The 26,463-nt window shown below is 41.0% G+C and overlaps 1 long non-coding RNA gene and 1 pseudogene across 2 annotated transcripts in view; one reads left to right on the plus strand and one right to left on the minus strand.

The window, feature by feature from the left end:
* The window catches only part of LOC137228596 (uncharacterized), a 114,854-nt gene that overhangs the window by 11,604 nt on the left and 76,787 nt on the right, over positions 1-26,463 (plus strand). The gene's annotated exons all lie outside the window — the stretch shown is intronic.
* Positions 24,954-25,438, minus strand: LOC137228595 (cAMP-regulated phosphoprotein 19 pseudogene; annotated as a pseudogene).

Below are 26,463 nucleotides of genomic sequence, written 5' to 3' on the forward strand. Positions count from 1 at the left end.
TTCCAGCTGCCACCAGAGCCAAAGGCACAATGACAGAGTGGGACAAGTGTGTATGTAATGGCCTTCTGCTTCCCTTTCAGGATCCTTGTCCTACTCTCTTTTATTCTTCTGTTTTCCTTTCCCCTATCCCAACCCTGACCTTCAGCCACCCAGTTGCTGTGTTCTGAATGTCCAAAGTTTTTCCTTGCCATCTGCTTCCTTCCTAAAAAGGTTTGTTTTTTTTTTTTTTGTGGTCCGCGGGCCTCTCACTGTTGTGGCCTCTCCTGTTGCGGAGCACAGGCTCCGGATGCGCAGGCTCAGCGGCCGTGGCTCACAGGCCCAGCCGCTCCGCGGCATGTGGGATCCTCCCAGACCAGGGCACGAACCCGTGTCCCCTGCATCAGCAGATGGACTCTCAACCACTGAGCCACCAGGGAAGCCCCTAAAAAGGTTTTTGAAATAACATTGCTCCTCCACATCGAAATCACAATACTGAAACCTCAAACTCTGGAAGGTAGTAGTCTGATTTAAATACTTTATATGAAGGTGAGAATTGATAAGCTTAATGCACACAGAGGTGACTTGCATTTATAATAAGATTGTTGATACAACAGAATCTCTTATTGGTATATTAATATGGGAGAAAAAAGTTTTTTAACAGGGAGCTTCCCTCTTCCTCCCTTGTTTCTACCCACATTTAACCTAGTGGGGGAAAGATGGGCATCTAGTGGGAATTTTCTGTCATTCACACATCAGGCACTTGCCATGTGTCATCTCATTTAATCTTCGTGTGATCCTATGAAAAAGGTATTATCATCTACATTTTACAAATAAGGAAACTGAGGTCCAGGGAAGTTAAGAAATTTGCCTAAGTCATATAGCTAAATGGTAGTGCTGGATTCAAATTCATCTTTGTCCCACATTTTCAGATGTATCACAGCTCCATGTAAAGCACCAGGACCTGGCGTTAGTTCTGGGTTCTAGGCTGCATTGTGGTAGCAGAAGGGGTGAAAGATGGGGCTGGAAGTGAGGGTTGGGGGTGGAATTGTGAGGGCCTTGTGTTCTGTTAAGCAAGGACTTTTGACTTAGTTGTGTAGAATAAGTAGATTGCAAGTGTCTGGTAGGCCATCAGTGTCTTTTTCCCCAGCATCTAGGATGATGCCCTGCACATAGTAAGAGCTGATGTCACTTATCTTCCTTTTTTTGTGTCTGTGAGTCCTAGGCCTAACTCCTTTTCACAGAATCCTGATAGGTGACATAGCTGTCTTGGGAGGAGAGTAGGTAGTATGAGTGGAAGGAGGGAGAAGATGCAGGGAGTAGGCAAAAAAAGAAGAAAGAAGAAATATTACTCATTGAGAACAGAGCTTCCTGGGACTCTGGTTGGAGTATGAAAACAAAATCAAGCCTCTTCTTTACCATTCGTCTCTGGCCTTCCTATTTATATCTCCCAGGGAAAAGAGAACTTGGAAATGGAGTTAAATATTGAACAATTAATGAATTTCATGTATGCTTAGTGCTTTAGACTGTCACTGCTTACAAGGATCCCAAAGTCAGGGAAGGGAAATTGGAAAGCTAAAAATAACCTGGTCACCAAAGAAATAGTGACAATTCAGTCATTTTTTTCTGCTATTTTAATTGTTGTCATCACTTTGTGAAATGGAAGGACTTACCCTTCCAAGCCTCTTGGTGAGCAAGGATGTGCACAGGGAGGGCTGGGACTGGCCCGTTGTGAGATATGACTTGTGACAATAGACCTGTTCAGACACTGGGAATGAGATCTGTAATTGACCTCCTGTGCATGTCACTTCTCTCTTGCTCTGTGCTATGCTCATGAATAAGTCATTTTTGTAGTACATAAAATTACCTTCTAATCATCCCTACATTATCATTTATTTCACAGCTACACTGAAAAAGCTGAAATTCCTTCAGCAATCAGGTCTCTCATTTTGATTTCCTGCTTCCCTTTCTTGTACCTTGATTTCCCTCACCTTCTCTATTTTTAGACACTGTACTCCTCTTTTCAACTCTTGTGGTTCATACTATATACTAATATTTGCTGTTTACCAAGTACCTACTGTATGCCAAGTGCTTTATCCACAGAATCTCTAGTCCCTGTAGTATCTCCACAACTGCAGTATTTTCTCTGTTTTATGGTTAAGGAAAATTGAGGCTTAGAAAAAAATTACTTTGTTGAAGTCTATCCAGGTGGTGAGTGACTGAGCTGGGACATAAATCCATAAAGCCCACCCTTGTCTGGAGAATGCATTGTTTCTCCCAACACTTTGGGGTTAGGGGGAGGTGGGGAGGCAGTGGTTATAGTTGGGGAATGCTTACAGTACTGAGATTGGCCTCTGAAAAACAGCCTCTATTTATACTCTCCCATCTTCTACATGGACATCCTTAAAAAAATCCCTGGGTTACAGGACAGCTCGGAGTGGGTCACGTTCCTCGTGGGAGGCTCCTGGTCACACTTTAGCGCAATCTGAGCTCCCTCTTTCTCCCCTAAAGCAAAGTCACTGTTCCACTTGCCAGCTGCACAACCTGGCCCTCATGATGGGGGCCCATTATGATAGCTGGGGTAGGGATAGAGGGCTTCTTATTTTCTTGTTGGGGAATGTTATTTTTTCTAATGTAGGTGTTTAGCTGGATGCTTGTGGCTGGGAAACCTTAAAGTCCCGGAAAAAAAAAATCGAGTTGATGAACATGAAATTAACTTTTTGTGGCAAAGTCTATTTTCTCATTCTACTTCCGTTTTTCAACAACTTTTGCTCTATCTGAATGCCCCTCATTGAATTAATTTCCCTTGAAAAACTGTCCAAGAAAAGGCAACTAACATTTATTAAATGAAACTGTGTGTTCACTTAATCCTCATTATGGCTCTGTGAGGGGCATCTATTACCTACCATGTTAATGTGAGGCCTTGAAGGATAACGTAACTTGACCAACATCACCTATCTATAGACCTCGAGGATGCCAGTTCAGACCTGGATAATTCCAATCCCTTTCCATCAGAGCACACAGCCTGACAGGAGCTAATGAAGGAGGCTGACCTGAGTGCAGAGCAAAGATGGCCAGTGGTGCCAATTAGATAACTTCAGGAAACTGAGGGTGGAGGGCCTGCTGGGCACTGGAGGTCTTATTAGAGAAAGGGGGTAAGACAGACATGGGCCAATAGAAATAGCAACAACACTGCAGGAAATATTCACTGAGTGCACATGCGGTGCCTGGCTTTTAGTAAGTAAGTTCATTATCGTATTTCATCTTGCTGCCCATCCTGTGAGTAGAAAATCTTACCTTCTCTTACAGGTGAAGCCCTGAGGTTCAAAGAACCTGATATTTGCCTTTGGTCACAAAGTTAGGTGGTGACAGAGCCAGGCTAGTGTGAGTCTAATGTTCATGCTTCTGACTAGTGTGTATGATGCTTGGACAGAATTTCTCTATCTGTATATACATATAGATAGATACTTTTTAGCCGTACCACATGACATGCGGGAATTTTAGTTCCCCCACCAGGGATCGAACATGCACCCCCTGCAGTGGAAGTGCAGAGTCTTAACCGCTGGACTGCCAGGGAAGTCTCTCTTTTTTTTTTTTCCTCCAGAATATCTATATTTTAATGTATCAACCCCCGCCCCACCCCTCATTCTCCACCCCTCTACCCCCAGACTGCAGTGGAAAAGGAGCACTGAAGCATTTTGTAATTATCTTCTCAAATCCTTCACTCTAATGAAAAGAAGGACAAAGCTGAGGAGATGAATTCTCACACTAAAACAGAGGCTCTTGGGGTTCATAGATGCGAAGAAGTGAATAGAATTCAGGGTCTGTGAACTTGGATGGGAAGGAAAATTCATCTTTATTTCCCCCAACTTCTAATTGAAATGTAGCATTTCCTTCAATTAGGAATAGAGTAATATTAGACATTGTTACCCTTAAGTATTATAAATATTTTCACATCACATTATAGTTTGACAGATCTCTCAACAGCATGTACTCTTAGAACTACTTCAAAATCAGGGAAATTATTAGACTTGCTGTTACATCTTGTTATTTAGTGCGTTATTAAAAAGTGCTATATTACCATATACTATTTTCAGAAAAATTTGCCAACTCTAATTACATATAATTAGTTTTCTTTGTAATTCTGTGAATTTTACTTTATGCACTTGAAAACATTATTTTGAGAAAGTATCTGGGGTGTCACAAAATGCCTACCAAAGGGTTCATGGCCCCCAAAATAATTAAGACCCTGCACAAAAGCGTGATTCACACTATGGGAGTGCTGGAGTAGGGTGGGTCTGTGTCCTCTAGCATAGCTTGGTGCACAGGAGGGAAGGGATGGGATATAATGGATTCATTGTTCATTCATTCATTCCTGCTTTCATTCATTCACAAATACTCATTGCAGGACTAAGATATGCAAGGCATTGTGCTAGGCTCTGGGGATATAATAAGATCCTTGCCTCACAGGGATCATGTTCTAATGGAGAGTGACAGCTATTAAACAACAGGTAGTAAATGATGCAGGTTGGTGATGTGAGCAATGAGAAAGTACCTATTGGGGAAGGAATGAAAGTTCCAGGAGGAGGGAACAGCAAATGCAGAGAGGGAGAGAGCTTTCCTGAGACAGTAGAGAGAGAGGGTCTCTTGAGAGTTTTAAGGTGCTAGAGTTGCACTGTCCACTATGGTGGCCACTGGTCACATGTCAGCACTTGCAATGTGGCTAGCCCAAGCTGAGATGTGCCATGAAGATAACATATACATTGGATTTTGAAGACTTAGTAACAACAACAACAAAAGACTGTAGAAGATCTCATTAATAACTTATAAATATTTGTTATATGTTGGTAATATTTGGGGTATATTAGGTTGGTTAAATAAAATACATTATTAAAGTTATTTTTGCTTGATTCCTTTTACTTTTTAAAGTGTGGCTGCTAGAAAATTTTAAATTACATAGGTGGCTAGCAGTATATTTCTATTAGCACTGCTAGACTGTAGGAGAGGAAAGGGAATTTTTGTAGTGATTGCTGTTAATCATACATTTAGACACCCTTAAATGTTTTTCGGAGATGAGATGTGAATAGAGACTGGAATTTCTATCTCTTTTGTCCAACAAATATTTATTGAACATCTAATAGGTGCTGAGAATATGTGTTTTTCTACAGAGATGTGTGTGATAAGAAACAAACAAGCTACATGAGATCATTAGGGATTGCTTTGAATGACGGAGAAAAATAGGGTGAGTGGGGACACCTGCTTTAAATGGGATTATTGACAGGGCCCCTGTGACATGGTGTCATTAGGTTTTGAGGAGGACCCACTGTGGGAAGAGCATCAGAGCCTCCACGCACAGCCTCACAGTCCTTCTTACTGCTTCTGATTGAGTTTAGCACTAAAAGCAGGCTTTTCATCGCAATGTTAGGCTTTTCTAATTAGTTTTATTTTTTTCTTCTTCTTTCTAAAAAGGATGTGGCAGTTTCTCAGGTTTGCCAGGTAGGGAGGCAGAGCTGGCAAGGATGAGTGCACTGACGACCCCCTGCTGACTGTGTTCCAAATGGCTTTGGGAGCTTTTATGGGGGAATTCCCTCAGTGGTTGGTCTGCAGTGCTATTCAGCTCCCTTGGCATTTATCGAACTGCTTGCGTAAATGGGATGCTTAAAAAAGTGCCATCCCTCTCAGATGGGTTTTAAGATCCTGGCTTGCAAATAGTGTTTCTTTTTTTATAAGACAATTCTAAAAAGGTTGGATGTCTGCTCTTTGGAGTTGTGCTGCTATGCCTCAGTTTTAAACGCTATCTTCTGCTTTAGTTTTTAAATGATGATGATGGTGATTATTACAATGAAAATAATGGCATAGAATTAACTAAGCACACCAGGTACTGTGCCAAAAATGCTGATGTACGGTTTGGTAGTGAGACATTCTCCGATTGCTTGGGTTCAAGTCTTAGTTCTGTTGTTAGTAGTTATGTGAACTTGGGCAAGTTACTCAACTCTCTGAGCCTCATTTACTCTTCCATAATATGGGGAGAATAACAGGTCCTCCTCAGCCTCTCCCATGGGACTGTGGAAAGGATTAAGTGAGTTAATACATGTAAGATGCTTAGAGCAGTGCCTGGTCTGTGTTAAGCCTTATGTAATGGTTAGCCATTATTGATATGAAGTAATACCACTATTAGCCCCATTGAGCACATGAGAAAAGTAGTTTAAATTAAGTCACTTGCCCAAGGTTACCTATCAAGGAAGTGACACTCTTCCCCACTGCTGCATCTGTCAGTTTACAGTGCCTCTAGGTGTGGGAGAGTCTGAAAAACAAGCGATAAAAACTGGTGTTGGGCCCTGGGCTCCATAGGACCATATGCTGTAGTGGGCTGGGGAACTTTGATTTTTGGCAATTCTGTCCTGTAACTGCAAAGTAGACCTTTTTCTGCTAATGGCATCTTTCCAGGCCCCATTTCTCAGTATGAAATGACAGTGTGGACAGGATAATCAGAGGCTTAACAAAGAGATTAGTTCTTTGGCCTTAGAAATTGTTTCCTAAGCCTCAGAGAAGGAAAAAGACCATCTGTTAAGTTTATCTTCAGGAAACTAGTTGCCTGAGTCAGGGTAAGGGCTTTGGGATCAGACAAGTCTGATTTTTCATCTTGGCATTTGCATTCCCTTGTTGAATGATCTTGGGTGAGTCCTTCACTCTTCTGAAACTTAGTTTCTTTGTGTGTAAAATAGGCACAATCATCATGACTATCTCATAGAGTAGTCTTGAGGATTGACTGAGAACATGTATAACAACGAGATAGGTAACACCAAGTGAGGCCTGTATCAAATCTATTAACAATGATTATCTCCAGACTGCAAATGTGTAGGGCTTATCACATAGTATTGGTTCAATAAACAGAAGCTGCTGTAATTCAGTTCCACAATGACCTGTGGATCTTTGGTTTGATAATGCATTAACTCTACTGTTAGAGAGCCCATGATAGATCATTGCCTGGCTGTCATTAGGCACATGGGAAGGCCTGTTAAGGACCTTAAGCCTCTCTGCTTTTAGGATATCTTAAGGCACTTCTTATCATGAGCTAGGTCATATTGCTGATTGTTGGATTAATACTGGCTCTTAGAATCTTCTAGAATCTATTAATCTTAATATTGCCATTTAGGAGACAACAGAGCCCAGACTTTTATCTGAGCTCCAGCCCTGTTTATCCAACTACTTATTTGGCTTCTCTACTTGGATGCCTTACAAAGTTGGCCCAAATTGAGTTTACATATGTTTCCTCAAATACGATTTTTCTCCCATTATCTTGATCTTAGTAAATTACAACATCCACCATATTGACAAGGAAGAAATGTCAAGTCTTCTTTGCCCCTTTGTTCTGTTTACCTTTTATCATCTGTCAGTCACCAAGTTCTGTTCACTCTTCTTCTGAAATATCTCTTGAATCTCCCCATTTCTCTCCATCCTACTGCTACGACCTTGGTCCAGGGTTGCCCTGTTCCTAGATCATTGCCTCAGCCTCCCAACTGGTCTGCTAACCTCGGTGTCACCCTCTTCCCATCCATTCTCAATCTCTCTTACAGGTAGATGATCTTTTAATGACATTCACCTATTTAAATACTTCCAGAGGTTTCCCATTGCAAACAGGGAAACATCCCAAATCCTTGTCATAACTGACAAGGCCCTGCATGACCTGACTCTGTCTACATCTCCTGATGTACCTGCTGCCTTCTGAATCCAACATGGATGACTCTGTCCCATCAAAGGGCTGTGCATGCTGTCCCCCTGTGCTGGCAATGGTCTTTCCCCAATGTTCTTCCACGATCCCCCTCTACCAGCCACTTAAAGTCTCAGCACAAATATTTAAAATATCTCTTTCAAAGGGATGTCTTCCACAACCATACCTGCCTCCCAACCCAGTTGAACTCTATATGTTTATAAGCCCCATGCAAATATTCACCACACATGTGATTATTTATTTACTGTCCATCTTCTTTGCTAGGATATTAGATCCATGAGGGTTTTAAAAGTTTTGTTTAGGGCTTCCCTGGTGGTGCGGTGGTTGGGGGTCTGCCTGCCGATGCAGGGAACACGGGTTCGTGCCCCGGTGCAGGAAGATACCACATGCCGTGGAGTGGCTGGGCCCGTGAGCCATGGCCGCTGAGCCTGTGTGTCCGGAGCCTGTGCTCCGCAATGGGAGAGGCCACAGCAGTAAGAGGCCCGCGTACCGCAAAAAAAAAAAAAAAAAAAAAAGTTTTGTTTTTGTTTAGGCAGAAGAGCCTGTCATTCCATATCTAGTCCAATTACTGAAATATACTTTTTCACAGAATGCAGCCCATGGAGGGGGAAGCTTCAGTTTCCTAATATGTAAATTCGCTATGAATATAACTGAAATGTGACTGGGCAATTTAGTTCCCCTAAAAATGTATTAGTTTATATCCAACAACTTCATTCAGAAGGTCAGTCTGTTCTGCCACTTAGATCTTTTCCCTTTGGCCATTCATTCATTCATCTTTTATTTATTGAACATTCTAACATGCCCAGAATTATTCTGGGTGCCAAGGATACAGTTGTAAACAAGATAGGCAGGAACTCTATCCTCAGGAAGCTTCCATTCTAGGGTGGGATGCAGACGATAAATCTATAAGCAAACAAATAAGATAATCCAGATATTAAGTGCTAAAAATAATATAAAATTGTGTATTTGGGTATGTTGGGTGTGGTTGGCAAGACCTCTTAGAGGAAGTGACATTTGAATTAAGACCTGAATGATGAGGAGGCAGTCACATGAAGTCATTCATTCATTCAATAAATATTCATTAAGCACCTACCATATGCTAGGTACTGAGGATACAATAGTAAACAAAATAGACAATAAAAATGATTAATAAGTAAAATATATAGTATGTCAGTCAGTGATGAATACCTTGCAGAAAAATAAAGGGTGGAAGGGGGTTAGGAAGTACATGGTGTGTGTGTGTGTGTGTGTGTGTGTTGGTTTGTTGATATTTTAAAAAGTGTGGTGAGGAAAGTCTTCACTGAGAAGGTGACATTTGATTGAAGACCTAATTGAAGTAAAGTAGAAAGCACACAGATAGCTGGGGGGAAGAACATTCTAAGCAAAGGGAACAGCAAGTCCAAAGGCCCTAAGGCAGCATATGCCTGGGTATTGTAGGAACAGCAAGGAGACTGGAGTGTCTGAACAAAGTGAATGGGGTTGGGGGAAAGAGAACAAAAGGAGATAAACTCAGCAAGTTAACAGAGACCCCCTCATGGAAAGGATTTTGGGTTTTATTTTAACCATTTGGAAGGCCATCGGCAGGTTTTAAGTAGGAGAATAACACAGTCTGATCTGTAGTAGCTTGGGGAAGATGGCTGGTGGGAAAGCAAGTCACGGAAACAGGAAGCCAGAACATAACTTAAATCCCTATTTTGGAACAACTTAATTATACTCTCTTGAACCTGGAGAAACATTATGAAGTTTACTGTCAGGAACTGGCCATTAGAGGATTTTTATTTGCCAAACTCCCTGAATAGACAAAATGTTATGTTACATTAACTGATAGAGATAATGTTAGCCTCAAAAAAATGGTGGATCCCAAACATCTTACTGGACAAATACTGTGTGCTCTTTCAAATGCATGCTATTACCTCTGACAACTAGCCCTCTTGTAGGTTGCTGAGGTATGACCAGAAGGCACCTCCTTCCCTCCTCTTGCTATCATGTCACCTTCATCTCACCTGAGCAACCCAGCCCCTTCTCTGCCCACCACAAAGCAGTTCTTCAGCAGATATTAGGTTGGTACCAGGATGGAAGAGAAAGTCTATAATTTTGCTCTGTTAAGGAACTGGGTGTGGTGGTTGCCCAGCCTCTATTGTGTTGGCTTCTGATCTTCTTGCACAGCCACTTTTAGAAAAAGATAAAGTTTGTTTACAATACTGAGTCTGTGGTCTTATGTTCCAAAAAACCCAGGTCAAGAGCCTCCCTGAGTCTACACAGAAAAGAATCCAGCACAAAGCTGCGGGGTTAGGGCTTGACTGCAGCTTCAGGGAGCAGAAGCTGCGTTGGACTGAGGCTACAACCTTTGCATTGGGTGCCCTGCTAGCCAGAGTATCTTGTACACTCCCAGAGAGTGGAGTAGGGCATGGCTATTAGGACCAAGACTGAATTCCTGCCAGCACCCAGGGGTGAGTGTTCAGAGCAGTTTATAGTTGATTTAGAGAGCTGTAGAAATGTGACATTTAGAAAACCTCAAGTGTTGCATGGAGTTACGTCCATGCCTACGATGGCAGCATGGCTCCTCTGGCAAAACTGTGTGAGTTTTTATTTACAATCCACAAAGTTGAGCAGCCACCTCGGGGGTGTGGCTGGACGGCTGTGCCTTGCCAGGTTCCTGGGGCTCAACACACATCGTGGGGTTGAAATGCTGCCAAAGTCACTCCTTTGTTTTGACAGTGATGAGGGGAGTTGAAGGCTCTGGGCCTCTTTGCTTTCCTAAAAGTGCAAACAGCACAGTCCTGTTCTTGGCTCCCATACAGTAATGGGGGGGTGAACGGAACAGATGTAACAGAATGAAATTAAAACTTTTGAAAAAATAATAAATGACATTTGCACAGTCCTTTAGAGTTGTTCTACACTGTTTCAGTTGGTGCTCACACTGAGGTGAGAAGGGCAAGTTTGTTATTATCATCCCACTTTGACTGATGAGGAATCCAAAGCTCAGAGAGGCTGAGGCATGTTCCAGGTCACACAGTTCTCAAGTGGAAGAATAGGGCTGAAACTCACTAAACTCAATGAAAAATCATCTCTGTCCCCTGGGATAGCTTTTCTTCTCAACCCCACTTTATACTTTAGCAAAGTGAGGCAAAGAGATATAAATTTGCCCACAGCACTTGGATTCCAACAAGACTCCTGACTCCAGAATCCATGTGCTTAGTGAATGTTTGGGCTTCATAATGAAGCAATCCTACTGAAAAAGACATTTCAAATGTGCTTTTTAAAACTTTTTTTTTAATGTGTATCTGCAGGCAGAGAAATGAAGAATCCTGTGCACCCAAATCTGTTTGTTTGAGACAATCCTGAAGTATTTGAGAAACAGATCCCAGGGCTCCGTGCTCAATTCTACAGAGATCCATTTGCAGTTATGTCTGGCGGCATATGTCTTATGACCCCAAAGAAACAAAACTGGAGTTGTGGGGAAGAAGTGATGGGAAATACCTGAGTATAAAAGTCATATCAAAGATGCAAAACTTAATAAAACATTATTTTTACCTTTCATATTTCTCCCCCAAATCTCATTATGCTCATTATGTAAAAGACAGAAGACATGTGAAAACGGAAGGAAATGTAATTCACCTGAAATCCTAAAACCCAGAGAAAACCACTGCTAATTTGGTGCATGTCCTTCCATACCTCTCTTTTATGCATGTATAAAGGCTACAGGCATTGTTAAAGCTCTTGACACATATTGGCAAGTCTCCTTCCGTAAAGGCTGTAGAGTTTGACTTCAACCTGAAATAAATGAGAGGGCCCTCACCGCTGTTTTCTCACCAGTGCCAATGGGTAGTATCATACAACATTGTCAGCTTGATAGTCAAACAATATCTCTGCTTAATCAACATTTCTTGCCACACTTGTTAAGATTTTTGGAAGGAAGGAAAATAAGAGCTCTGGGCTATGAACCTTTTATTCTTGACCATATTAGCTCCCTGCCCCATCCCATTCTCTCCCCTTTCAGCTGCTGGAGCCCTGTGACTGAGACATTCCCTCTCAGCTTCTGGGGGCCAGTCTTGTCCTTGACGAAGGAATCTGAAAGACTCCTTGTGTTTCTCACCCACGGCTGCACGTTAGAACCACTGGGGAGCTTTAAAACATCCCCCCTGCTCTGGCCATACCCTGGACCAATTAAATTAGAATCTCAGGGGGTGCTGGGAAGACCTCAGCCTTTTTAAAACTTCCCAAGTCATCTAAAGAAAGCTCTCGATTAGCTCAAGGGCTATACCAGTAAGTTGGCCTTTCTGTTAAGTATCTTGTTTGTGGAACGTGAACTTCTCTGGCTTCTTCTGGAGATTAAGTCTCATGTCGATTCCCTGTGGAAGTGAGCCTAGAGTCCTGGGCTGTGTTTCTTGGATAATGCAGAATTCTCTCAAACAAACAGATTTGGGCACACAGGATTCCCTATTTCTTTGCCTGTACACACACACACACACACACACACACACACACACACACACACACACACACACACACACACACACACACACACACACACACACACACACACACACACACACACACACACACACACCACAAAGCCAACCCAAAAAAGTCAGTACGCTTACCTCAAGTACAGTTAAAGCCACTTCCTTTCTATGTGAACTTAGGTAAGTACACCCCAATTTGGGGATAACAATACTTTGTAGGGTTGTTGAAATGATTAAATAAGAAAATATATGCCAAATGCTTTCCCCAGCACCTAGGTTACTCACACAACTCCTGGCTGTGGTTTCCTGAGGAGGATTTCACTCCTCCAGGAGCAGCCCTCCCCATCTCTGGGGTATTGCTGGGGTGATCGGGTCTGGTGAAGAGTGCCCAGGCCAGTCCGGAGGCATCCGCCTGCACCCACTTCCACTATGACATCTGCATTGCCTTACTGGTGTTCATAAACCTTCGTGGATCTAGGCCTGGGCAGTCTCTCCTCTGGATATCACTGGCTACATACTGATGATGTTTTATATTAGAATTCTTTCTACAGATAACAAGCAGATGTAACACCCCTCTTTTTGTCAGCATATTCTTTCTTCACAAAGCACAATGCAATTACTGAGATTCAGTTTCTTTGTCCAGTTACCACCCCATCACGTTTCCCTTGGGTCACCTTGATGGATGTTGTGTTGGGTGTTTGGACAATCCCTAAGCTTATATCAATAGTTGGTTGATGTGATCACTTAAACATCCCGCCCTCCCCAGTCATAGTATTCAAACCAGAAGTAAAGAATGCTGGCAGGTACCACTGCCTGGGTTAGGATTATGGGAAAGTGAATTCCGGGAAAGTGAATTCCCTTTTTTGAGTCCTCAGTTACTTAATACAGAATGATCATAATAGTATTTCTCCTATTGGCTTTTTTGTAATGCTCAAGTGAGATAAATCTTACCATTTACCTCAGTTATCGCAATGAGGAAATGCTTAGGAAAAGCAGAGCAAAGATTTTGCATATTTCAGATAGATAGGATAGTTGCTCCTACTAACATGATAAAGTCCAGGAAAAAAATTATAAATACATGTCTAGTTGCGCTGACAAGGTACGTATTGGATGATGCACCTTTGTCTGAGAAGAAAGATGGTGTACTGGGGAGAACAAGGGACAGAGATTCCTAGAAGCCAAGTGTCGACATATCTGCTGGGAAAAGCCATTCAACTTAGAGAAGGATTTGTCAGGATGCTTGGAAAATGAGATAAGAGTAAATCGAATCAAGCAGGTGATGAGATACATTAGTGTGATAGTTGGCAGAGATATTTCTTTCTTTGCTGCTGCCATACTCTGTGACAGTAGTGATGGAACTGTAAAGCAGTGGAGAATCAGCAGGCAAAGGGAACTTGAATCAAAAAGAAATTATGAACCAGTAGAAAAGTGTTTCAAAAAACTTAGGTCTACCCAAGTTAAGTGTTTTGAGAACGGTCTTCCCTGGTGGCGCAGTGGTTGAGAGTCCGCCTGCCGATGCAGGGGACACGGGTTCGTGCCCCGGTCCAGGAAGATCCCACATGCCGTGGAGCGGCTGGGCCCGTGAGCCATGGCCGCTGAGCCTGCACGTCTGGAGCCTGTGCTCTGCAACGGGAGAGGCTGCAACAGTGAGAGGCCTGTGTACCGCCAAAAAAAAATAATAAAATAAATAAATAAATAAAAATAGAAGTGTAAAAAAAAAAGTGTTCTGAGAAGAACTGATTTCCAAGAAGGCTAAATAAGAAAGCACTTTTCCACATGGAAAAATACTATAAGGGGGTTCCTTGTAGAATTGTAAGGAAACCTTGTATATGGAGAAGCCACTTTCACAGTTGGCAAATGGAGCACATATACGTGTGTGTGTGTGTGTGTGTGTGAATATGCATAGCACAAAATGACCTTTAAGATAATCTTCAAGGATCCTTCAAATAGGGCCTCCTCAGTATATTCAAAGGTTCATTTTCCTCTTGTCTAAGGAGGAAAATTTACTCTTATCTCATTTTGCCAATAATGTGGAATCCAGAAGCTGAAAAATAAAGTTTAGAAATGATGACAAATTGAAGATTTTTTTAATTAAAAAATTTTTTTAATTAAAAAAATTAATTTTATCAAAGTATAATTGTAGAAAATTGAAGATTGATCAAAACTAAGAATAATACTATTTAATGCTATAGTGGAAATCCAGGAAAAGTGAGGAGAGAAATTATAGAACAAAATGAGGCCAGCTTATGTTTTAATATAATTTAATGTAGAAAACTCTAAGCAGTGGAAATTCTTTAAAGAAGTCACTTGACAAGTGGACTAGGTGGCTCACATAAGAGATCCCGCAGGACTGTCAGGGGCAGGAAGTTGGCCCAGCTGTGAACCTGGTGAATTCTTGTGACTTGTAGCACCAAAGAAATTCATTCTGGGAAGTCAGGGAGCTTTTGTGCAAATTTGATGAAGCAATACTTTGGGATATTAAATATGATAATGACTCTGGTGAGCTGTGTGTGCCTCATTCAGGCTGGTATAGGACAAGCCGCCATCCCCACCCACCACTCACCCCCATCCCCACTCCAGCACTGGAGCAGAGGCCATGGGAACCTACATCTGCCTGGTGGATATTTTCTGGTTGATAAATAGAGACAAGTTTGAGTCACATGGCACCTCATCACTTGTGGCTTTGTCCTGCAAGATAATAAAGTTTTGTAAGAAATGTGTAGTGTTTCAGAAGTGACTTTAGGGTCTGAAGTGAGGGACCCCTTCTGGAGGCAGGGTCTGGATGGACTTGTGTGCAACAGGTCTCCAAGAGATTCCTTCTTCAGGACCCCTGGTCATGTGTGTGCTGAGGGCCAGTCCTCACAGCACTGGGCTGCAGCCACCCACTCCCCCAGCTGTTCTTGACTTCCAGGAATGTCAACAGACTCTTCTGAGGGCACTTCACCTTCAAGTTCTCAGAAACAATTAGCTATACATCACTTTTAACCATTGATGAGAAGAGGATTATGGGATACTTCCCCAGCCCCCTAGTAGCCCAAAAGAAGCATTGCCCTGGTCTGTGAAATAGCTGTCACTTTCATAATTGAATTTGAATCCTTCAAGGTCTAGCAGACACCCAGGAACACTTTCCAAGGCTGGTTGGGATTCCTTACTATATTTATGAGCAGGTGTGGCTCTAGAGGTCACTGTGGGAATATCAGCTCTCCTCACAGCTGATATTCAATACTCTTGAAGTCGCTCCTTGGTTTAGGTGCCAGAGCTCAATGCTGTCTGCATAGTACAGAGTGGCCAGATAGAGAGGACTCACTCACTCAGTCTTCCTTGACAACAAAAAAGACTATTCTCTTATTTGCATGTCAATACAAGGTTCCATTGCGTCAACTGAGGGCTACTGTATTAGTTTTCTAGGGCTGCCATAATAAAACACCACAAACTGGATGGATTAAACAGCAGAAATTAATTTTCTCACAGTTGTGGAGGCTGGAAGTCCAAGTTCAAGGTATTGACAAATGACAAGGTTTAGTTTCTCCTGATGCCTCTCTCCTTGGCTTCAGGTGGTGGTCTTCTCGTTGTGTCCTCAAGTGGCTTTTCCTCTGTGTTCATGGAACCCTGGTGTCTTTTATGTGTCCAAATCTCCTTTTCTTATAAGAACATCAGTCAGATAGGACTCGGGCCCACCCTAATGGCCTCACTTTAATGTAATCACTTCTTTAAAGGTCCTGCCTCTACATACAGTCACATTCTGACGTACTGGGGTTAGGGCTTCAACATATAAATTTGGGGGCAGCATAATTCAGCTCATCACAGCCACCTTGTCTTCTTTTACTCACAACGTGAGGAGTTAGGCTCATGCTTTGGAGCATAAACAGAACCAGGCCCATCCAAAGTCAGTCTGAGGAGGAAAGAGTTCCCAGATGAGGTTTGGGAGTTTGTTAGGACTGGAGGGGCAAGTGGCAAGAACCAGTTGAAATTGCTCAGTCTTGGGAATACCCTCTCATCTCCATCTTTTAGAGGAAAGACAGCAGTCTAAAGTCAAATGCCAGTTTTTATGTGTCTTGAAACTGTTTAATACCTTGCTTTATAGTCTGCCTAGGTCCCAGGTATAGCTGCACTGCCTGGCATTGCCTGGGGCACCTTCTAACATTGAGCATCTGCCTTTGGCGATTTACACTTTGTTCGCAGCTGAGCTGTCTGTCAGCAACTCCCAAAGCCCAGAAAAGCACATATATCTTAATTACAGTGGAGAACACGTGGAGGGGCACATAGGCTGGGGCAGCAGATCCCAAAAGACACATCTTTGGGGAAAATATCTGTGTAATCTATTTTGCTGACCTTGAATGCTTCGTCTTTGAAAAAGAAAACAGAATAATGGTACATTATTCACACCCGCTGCTTCTCATAGTATTTTGTTTGACAACTAAAAGCCAGAGGGTTGCATTAAAGTTATTGCACTTTTTGTTTAATTGCTGGCTGGGGTGTGATTTCAATAAAAGGAGCATGGTGATTGTCCTGGATGCTCATGTGGTGGTGTTCACATTACTCCCAGGGTCTAAGTCTATCTAACAGCAGGGGAAAGTGATACTTAATTGGATTTTTTGCAGTCTTAGAGGCAACAACTGCTCCTTTCTTGAGAAGCTATATATTGAGTTCAGAGTTGAACCAGCTCAACTCCCGCATTGTATTTGCCTATTAACTTCACAGGCAGTTAAATAGAGGAATATAAAACCCTGTGACTAACTGTGCTCCTAGCAGCCGAAAAACAGATAAGGCAATCTCAGAATCCTTTATTTCAGCACATTGTGGATGCCAAATACGTTTTCAATAATAAATAATAATGCAGTATTTCCCTTTGTCCATAGCCTCTCACTGTGCCCTACTCCCTGTGTAAAAGCTCATATTTTTTAATGGGAAAGAATATTGAGAAGGCAATCTTGGGAGGCCTTTGTAGAAGGAATTGTCAGAGGGTACTTGAGAGGATAGGCCCCAGAAGAGGCAAAGAAGAGAGAGTAGGAGCATTCCTGACTTCAGTAATGGGAGCCGTGGGCCAAGAATGTCTGTAGGCTGGTGGTTCTCAGCCCTGACTGACCATGAGAATTACCTGAGGGGCTTTTAAATAACACTGATGTCAGGGTCCTACTCCAGACTGACGAAATCAGAATCTCTTGGGAACGGAATATTTGTATTTGTTTAAAGCTCCCCAGCTGGTCTTCATGTGCAGCCCAAGTTTGTGAGCTTTTGCTGTAGAGAGATAACAATGGCTAGTCAAGGGTTTGGGCATCTGCTAGGAGTCTAGGTCTTTGAAACCATGAATGTTGGTGTACTTGCCAAAGTGAGCACCTGGGAACCTTTGGAACCCAATTGTGTGGGTTCCCAGAGCATTATCATCAATTTGGAACTTCATGCACTGAAGTGCAGCTCATGCCTTACCTCCTAAATTCCTCAAGCTGCACATGTCTTATTTTTTTAAAACTGAATCAGTACTGACAAAAAAAGAATTATAAATTTGATGCTCTGTGAGCATTTGTGTCGTTTACGGAGTTGCATGAAGGTGGATACTTACCCCTGAACCCCAATTTTCTCATCTATAAAATGTAAATAATAATACATCTAAGTAAACTTCTTAAAGCAGGTTGTGACTGATGCCCCCTTCCCCACCCCCACCCCACTGACATTTTCCTCACTGGGTTACTGTAGGTATCAACTGATACATGAACTACTGGTCATTTGGAGGCTTTTGTTTGGAGGTCATTTTTCTAGGTGGTTCTAGCTATAATCTTTACATTGAAGAGCCCATCTACCACTCTTGGAGATCCTGAGATCACGCTGGAATTGTCCAGGATGTGTAAACTAAAAATCTATTCCAGCCATCATAGGCCTGAGAAAGTCAGAGTTGAGAGGTGAATTGAATGATGATTTTGGAAATAGAATAATATGGTAATAGTAGAGGATTTATTAGGGTACTCTGTTAAGGACACCAATATGTACTCCTTTGGAATAATACAGCTTGGAACTGGTGAATATAATTCACCCACTGGAGGTATGAGCAGCACAGTTATCTAAATATGGATTCAATTGTCTATCAAGACTGAGAGAATGGGGCACAGAGGACCTGTTGGTTTTGGTAGAGAAACAGGGATGAACAAAAGGATAATGAGGGAGTGCCTGGCATCTAGCCTTGCTTAAAAAATGGTGTTGGATGAATGAAGAACTATGTGTAGGTTCCCAAGTTATTCAGTTACTCTTTTTCATGAATTTGAGGTCAAATAGGAGCACTTAAAAGTACACAACAGGATGTCCACAGATAACCTGGAAAAAAATGTTTGCAGCATATGTTACATCATAGTTGTTGCTCATTAAATCACATTGATTGGGTGTGATCCAAGATAGGTATCTTCATACTATGTGGAGAGGTGGAGCCACTTAAAATGTTTTTATGGGTCTTCATTTCTGCCTTTTGTGACCTCCCTACTCCCTCCCTTCTTCCTCTCCTGCCTCCTTTAGGTATTATAGCTGCTAAATAAACCAGGAAACCAAAGCATCCCCCCCACCCCCCACACCAAATTGGTATCTACAACTGTGTATTAAGGATCTTATTGCTGAGAGCTGAGCGAAGTCCCTCTCTCAGACAGTCTTCTGAGATGAACGGGACATGCAGGAAAGGTGCGGCCTCCAAGGGCCTTCCATTAACAACCAACTTCTTGTTTGTCATCCAGATTTGTTATTTTAAATGAATTAGGTGCTTGGAAATAGAGTCACAAGACTGGCCAATTTTCTCCTAGAAGAGTGGCAGCAAAGGAAAGCTGGAATGCATTAATCATAAATGAGTCAATTAATTACAGTTCTCCTTCCCCCGTGGGGTCAGTGCTGGCAACAGTAGGCCCCGAGTTATTGAGGGAATTAGACACCGAAGATGCCCTTTATAGAGCCAATTATGTGGAAATAAATTACTCTTTCAGATGACAATATGCTGTTCTCTCAGAACATGTAGGGAGTAGTGTCTTTTTCTCTCTGAACAGTCTGCATGTAGTTTTCATGATAATTAACACCCTTAAACTATTTGTGGAAAAGCAAAGGTTTCTTCTGGCTCCAGTTCTTTGGATATAAGGATACTTCAGGCTTAGAAAACGTAGGGGTGGTTTTGCTGCGTGATGTGTTGACATTTGAGAGGTTTCAAGGAGGTGTGACAGAAACTCCCAGCAGCTCTTGGAGAGGCCTGAAAGGCAGGCAAGTGGTATAAATCACTCCCTGAGCTTTTACTCACCCCACGAGAATAGCAGGATAGAAAATATAAGAAACAGATTTCAGAATTCACACTGCTCTGCCATAAATGCTCCTGGCATGAAATGGCCACTGCTATGCAGGGAAATAAGCAGTTATGTGAGCTGGTGGCAACTAGTCCTTGAGGAGGGCCAAGGGAGGAAGCAGCGTTGGAGAGAGCATGACTCTCTGCCCTCCCTCGCAGCCCAACCCCTTCCTCTCTGGTCCTCAGTGTCCCCCATCCTCAGCCCCACCTGAGACCTAATTAATGTGGGGAGAAGAGGATGGGTCAGGATGCTCATTGCAGCATGGTTATAATAGTGAAGAACTGGAAATCTCCAACATCCCTCCGAAAGGTTTGGTTAAAGGACCACAAGGAGCCTCTCAGCAATGAATATCTACAGCAGCTAGAAAGGAATCGGATGCAGCTCTGGTTGCTGACTTGGAGAATCTTCTAGGCATGTTAAAGGAAAAAAGAAACTTGTAGAATGAGGTATATGGGCTAATGCATTTCTGTAAAATAGAACTATATATTTACATGTGTGTGTATAATATATGTCTATCTATCTATATATTATATATAGATATGGTTGTACCATACTAAATTGCCTTTTTGAAGGTCAAAATTGGTTGGACGTTGGCAGTTTCACATAGTTTAACTTCAAGTTTCTCAATCATGACACTATTTGGGCCAGATAATTCTTTGTTATGGGGGCTGTCCTGTACATTACTAGATGTTTATCAGCATCTACTCACCTTTATTCACTGGATGCTAGTATCAATTCCCAATTATGACAGTCAAAAATGTCTCCAGATATTGTCAAATGTCCCCTGGGGGGAAAATCCTTTCCTTGCCTTGAGAACCACTTATTTAACTTAGTATATATAAATGGAACAATATACACCAAACTGATTTGTTATCAATTACTTCTGGGGAGGGGACTGAAAATGGGGTGTTGCAGTTTTAGCTTATTAGTGTTGTTTTAAATTATTTTACAACAAGATTACATTCATGTATTACTTGTGTAATGAAAAAAAAATCAAACTGAGCTATGTTTCAATTACTAAAGAGTGGTGGGAGGGACCCCTTGGGCCTCATAGGAAGAGGCAGGAGGGAGCAGGATGTAGTTTTCTGTGCCCTGCTTGCTTCAGGCTAGCTTATAGTCCTGTGCTTTGCACTGGAGTGTTTTTTTTTTGTTTGTTTGTTTTTGTTTTTTTGCGGTACGCAGGCCTCTCACTGTTGTGCCTCTTCCGTTGTGGAGCACAGTCTCCGAACGTGCAGGCTCAGCGGCCATGGCTTACGGACCTGGCCACTCCGTGGCATGTGGTATCTTCCTGGACCGGGGCACAAACCCGTGTCCCCTGCATCGGCAGGTGGACTCTCAACCACTGCGCGACCAGGGAAGCCTTCAACTCTGTTTTGTTTCAATTTAGAATGTAGGTGGCCAGAACATTCAGACAAAAACTGGGCTCCTTCTAAGTATTTTTTCAACTTTTATTATGAAGAATTTCAAACATAGAGAAATTTAAAGAATGGTGTAGTGAACACCCAGAGACCTTGCATGCAGACTCTACAACTGCTAAGTAACATTTTGCCATATTTGTTTTATATATTTTTTGAGTGTACAATTTGAATGTAATTTTTAAACATTGTAATACTTCATCCCTAAATATTTTTGCATACTTCTCCTAAGAATAACGACTCTTTACAATGATCTTACCTTAGGAAGTTAACAATAATTTTGTAATATCATTTAATCTATAGTTCATATTCAAATTTCTGCTGTTGTTCCAAATTTGCGACTATAAAAAACCTATAGCTTTTTTTTTGAACCAGGTTCTGTGGTTAAATTCAAACATTGTGTTTGGTTGTTATGTCTTATTAATTTTTCTTTGAAGAGTTCAACCTGATTGCCTTATAGATTCTTAATTTAACTGACTGTTTCCTCATGGAACATTTAACTTGTTATCTAGTCCTGGTTGTTTCCTGCAAGCTGGCAGTTAAGTTTAGAGGCTTAACTAATAGATTCAGATTAAAAACATTTGATTAGAATATTTAATACAGAGATGATGTATATATTTTTATTGTATAACATCAGTTCTTTTAATTTTTTTTTGAAGTTTTGAGGAAAAATAGGAATATATATTCAGGGCCTGAAACTAAAGAGATATTTTGTGGTATTGGACTCATTTTAGTACAGAAAATTACCAAATGGGAAGCTAGTGTCTATTCTTATACTCTCTCAAGTTTAGAAAGCAAGATGGTGGCTGATGGAATAACACTAGATGGATATTTCATTGTTTTGGTGTCTGTTTATCCTCAGACTAACTACAGAAAATGTAGCTGGATTCGAACTGAGGGATGGACAGATTTCAAAGTGGGATGGAAACCAACAAAAAATTAGAGTGAACAGGGAGGCCTCTCTTGAGCCCTCCAGTCAGAAAACAGAAAGGAAGGGCCAGAAAAAATTGGAAAAAATAAGTACCAAGAGCTATCATATAAGACTGATTCTGGGGATTCGATAATTTAAAAAAAAAATTCTTATTGGAATATAGTTGATTTACAATGTTGTGTTACTTTTTGCTGTACAGCAAAGTGAATCAGTTATACATACACATATATCTACTCTTTTTTAGATTCTTTTCCCATATAGGTCATTACAGAGTATTGAGTAGAGTTCCCTGTGCTATACAGAGGTCCTTACTGGTTATCTATTTTAAATATAGTAGCGTGTATATGTCAGTCCCAATCTCCCAATTTATTCCTCCCTTCCTTTTCCCCCGGTAACCATAAGATTGTTTTCTACATCTATAACTCTATTTCCATTTTGTAAATAAGTTCATTTGTACCATTTTTTTTAGATTCCACATACAAGGGATATTGTATATTTGTCCTTCCCTGTCTGACTTACTTCACTCAGTATGACAATCTCTAGGTCCATCCATGTTGCTGCAAATGGCATTTTTCGTTCTTTTTATGGCTGAATAGTATTCCATAATATATATGTGCCACATCTTCTTTATCCATTCCTTTGTCCGTGGGCATTTAGGTTGCTTCCATGTCCTGGCTGTTGTAAACAGTGCTGCAGTGAACACTGGGGTACATGTATCTTTTTAAATTATGGTTTTCTCTGGGTATACGCCCAGGAGTGGGATTGCTGTATCATATGGTAGCTCTATTTTTAGTTTTTTAAGGAACCTCCAGACTGTTCTCCATAATGGCTGTGCCAACTTGCATTCCCACAAACAGTGTAGAAGATTTGATAATTAAGGAAACTTTCCTCCACTATGGTTTTTTTTAATAAAAAAGACAATAAACAGTATTTTATTTGGGGCCCTTATTCGGTATTTACAGATCCTCAACTTTGAGGTAGGTTAAATATTAGCATTGTGTTTTACAAACTAAAACTCAGGCAGAGATTACATCACTTGTTGCAAACCACAGCAGGAGTCCTACCATGGTCAAGAATAACATGGTCTCTTTCAGATTAATCATCTCTGATGTGTGAATTTAATGGTGATAGCTTGCAAATATTCATAAAAAAGACTAGATACCACAGAAATTCTACTCTGGAATATTTGAAAATTCTTAAATTGATCCTATAAATTATTATACATACTGTGGAATAACCTACCTGCTCCCATTATAAATCTATTTATATATAACTGATCCTTATAATAACAAATTAGCACATTACTGATTTTGTTGTTTTCTGCCTTTTGGGGTGGTTTAGCAGGGAGACAACCAACAAGTTTTCCTCAGGGTGCTAGACAGCTTTAAGTGCAGATGCTATGCTCAAGGCACCATCTATGATGATTTGGGGTCATAGGAAAGCACATATACAAGTGAAGCCAAGATCCAGAAAAGATGCCTGGGTCCAAAAGAGGGGAGGCCCTTTGCAAGTCAAAGATGAAGAAAAAAAATAAATACTGTCTTCTTAGGCTCTGCCGATCCTCATTGTCATGCTACAGCATCACAACAACGTATGGGAAGAGCTCCTAAAAAAGAGCAGTAAGTTTGTCCCAGTGGTCTGTTAATTAAAGTTCTTGTTAACCAGATAAACCACAAGAAAAATTAAATTTGTATTTTATTAAAGTGACATCTATAGAAGCAAAATATCTAAATATTTAATATGAATATGTTCCACCTATCATGTATATTACTCTAATTGTCAAAAGCCTAATTCACTTAGCTCAGTATAATTACTTGAAATTCAGCTCATCTTGATACAGGTTCCTGGGCCAGCCTTCTCAAGTATTTGTTTAATTGTAAAGTTCCTTTTACTTAAAAATTTGTCAAATATTAATAGTATAAGATTAAGAGTGGTTAATTAACAACTGAGAAATTATAAGGAAAATATCATTAGTGTGTTAGAAAATGCAGCATTCAGCAGCACAAATTTCAAGAGTAAGGATATAGACTCCTGGGCTTCTGAATAGACTGAACAACTTAGCCCAACATGGTTTGGGTCAAAGAATCAGGAAAAAAAGGAGGGAGGGGCCACAGGAGGCAAAGTATTTTATTCTAGCATCCCTCAAGTTGACGGTGGAAGTAAAAAGTTTCTTCATTTAAAAAGTTTATGTAAGTTACATGAATTGTAATTTTCATAAAAATCAAAATGAAGTGTTCTGTGTAGGACAAAAGATATGCCTAAACAACATATCATATTTGTACAAGGTGACATGAATGTCATGGATATTAGTAATGAATGAAAAAGCTTAAGTCTATGGCAGACTGAGCAAAGATTTCAGTTTGGTATTCTGTAACCACAAGACTGTAAACTACTCTTACTATACAAAAGCTCAAATGACATATGGAATTTTGTGTAGGAACTCTTGTGCTTCTTCTGCTTGGCACATCATCTACTCTTTAATACGTGAAATTAATACAGACATTTGTGAGAAGTTGTACAAAACTATCGTGTTTACAAAAATGGCACAAAAGTGAATTCAGCAGTTGATGCACATGCACACTTCAGTCACATCTTCAACAACAAAAGGTATTGAAACGCTGTAGAACTGAATAAGAATGCTAGCTTCTATGGCAGCTGTTAAGCATTAGAGTCACCTAAGTTACACCAGAATGGGCAAATATTGCCCAAGTAAAATTCTGTTGTTAAAGCTGAAACAGACTTAAGGCCATTCAAGTTCAAGCACAGAGATACAAATCTTTTGGAGCCCCATCTATCTGTGTTTGAAATTTGTGACCTTTCTTCTGACTTGTGGTCTGAAAATTTTGTTTTACAAAATCTGAAAATACAGAAGAAATCAGTACTACAGAGGTTATATTAAATAAGAGTAAAATACAAAGCTATGATTAAGATGAATTAAAGAAAGCCAAAAAGTTAAAATTGTAAAACTTGTTACTTGTTGGGACTTTCCTACACTAGAAGTTAGGTATTATATACAGTTATTTTCAAGTAGATTACTTTGTGTTTCTCTAACGTGTTCTTTTCGTCAGTACACTGTTAAACTAATCCAAAACCGTGCACATGTATACTACTCTACAATAGCAGCACACACTACTGCTACCTGCAAAGCTGTCACTCTCAAAAGACTTAGTGAATGAAGGGAAATAAAAAGTGGAGAAGGAACGTATTAAGGAGAAATAATGGGAATTAGAAGATTCATGCAGTTCAGCTCTTTCAACCAGCCAGCCAGCTTGCTAGCAGCAAGAGATAGTTTCCGTTGAGGATGGACCTGTGGAGTGGGAATGTGGTTACAGTGACCTTTGTCTTATCTGGGACTGCAGTAGGAAGTTGCTTGTTCTTCATCTTTGCTTTAGCCATGTTGTAATCCCCAGAATCAAAATATCTTTGCCCTTTCTGCAATCATTTCCTTAAGAAATCTGAACCTCCAGGCTTTTGTCCTAGAGGAAGATACCTTGCTTTTAATTTTGCTTCTTCAGCTTTCTCTGGACTAGTCACTTTATCTTCCATTTCCTTCTGTTCCTTTGTGGAGGCTGCCTCAGGGACTTCTGTGGATATACTGCTCTCTCTTACCCCACTTCTCCACTATGGGGTTTGATTAACTTTAGAGATAGAGTTCTCGCATGAAGATAAAAGTGGAGGATCAGCCATATTATTCTAGTTTAGGGTCGCAAGGAAAACTGGATTAGAGAAGGTGGTTTGTACTGGAGATGGAAATAAGACTCTCTACACAACACTCCCCCGGAACTGAACTGACTTAACCTCTGGGATGGTTAATTTCATGTGTCAACTTGACCGGACCATGGGGTGCCCAGATATGTGGTCAGACATTATTCTGGGTGTGTCTATGAGGGTATTTTTAAGAGATTAATATTTGAATCAGTAGACTGAGTAAAGCAGTCTCCCTCCCTAATGTTCTTGGCCCTCATCTAATCCACTGAAGGCCTAAGTAGAATAAAAAACTGAGTAAGAAAGATTTCTTTCTTTTGGCTTTACTGTCTTTGAGCTAGGATATAGGTCTTTTCCTGCCTTTGAACTCAGACTCAGGCTGGAACTTACATCGTTGACTCTCCTGAGTCTCTGCTTGCTGACTACAGATCTTGGGACTTATCAGCCTCCATAACTGTGTAAGCCAATTCCTTATAATGAACCTCTCTCTATTATACATTATTATATGATACATGCTTTATATATCATGTAATAATATATATTATTATATATTTTATCAATCAGTCTGTCTATTGGTTCTTTTTCTCTGGAGACCATGACTAATACAACCTCCCAACTGCAGGTGGGGCAGCTGAAGAGTTTTGCCTGGTCTGCTTCTGCATGGTAGGAAGGAAGTAGAACAAGAGCAGTGATAAGTCGTCCTCAGACTGTGGGGATCAGAGAGGGAGAAGCACCCCAGGAAAATGGTAAAAGTTCCCTCACCAACATCCTTCAAGAGGGTGGGAAAATTGGACATAGGAACCAACATGAGGGCTCAGAGGGAACCTGAGGAGAGCAATTCCATATACCAATTGGTGGTACTGAGGATTAGAAACCGCAAATTGTGAGACCTTAAATGTTGTCTCAAAACAGAAGCTGGCCTGAGCTAACTCTA

This window comes from Pseudorca crassidens, chromosome 8, assembly GCF_039906515.1.
Source record: "Pseudorca crassidens isolate mPseCra1 chromosome 8, mPseCra1.hap1, whole genome shotgun sequence".
NCBI classification, from domain to species: Eukaryota; Metazoa; Chordata; class Mammalia; order Artiodactyla; family Delphinidae; genus Pseudorca; species Pseudorca crassidens.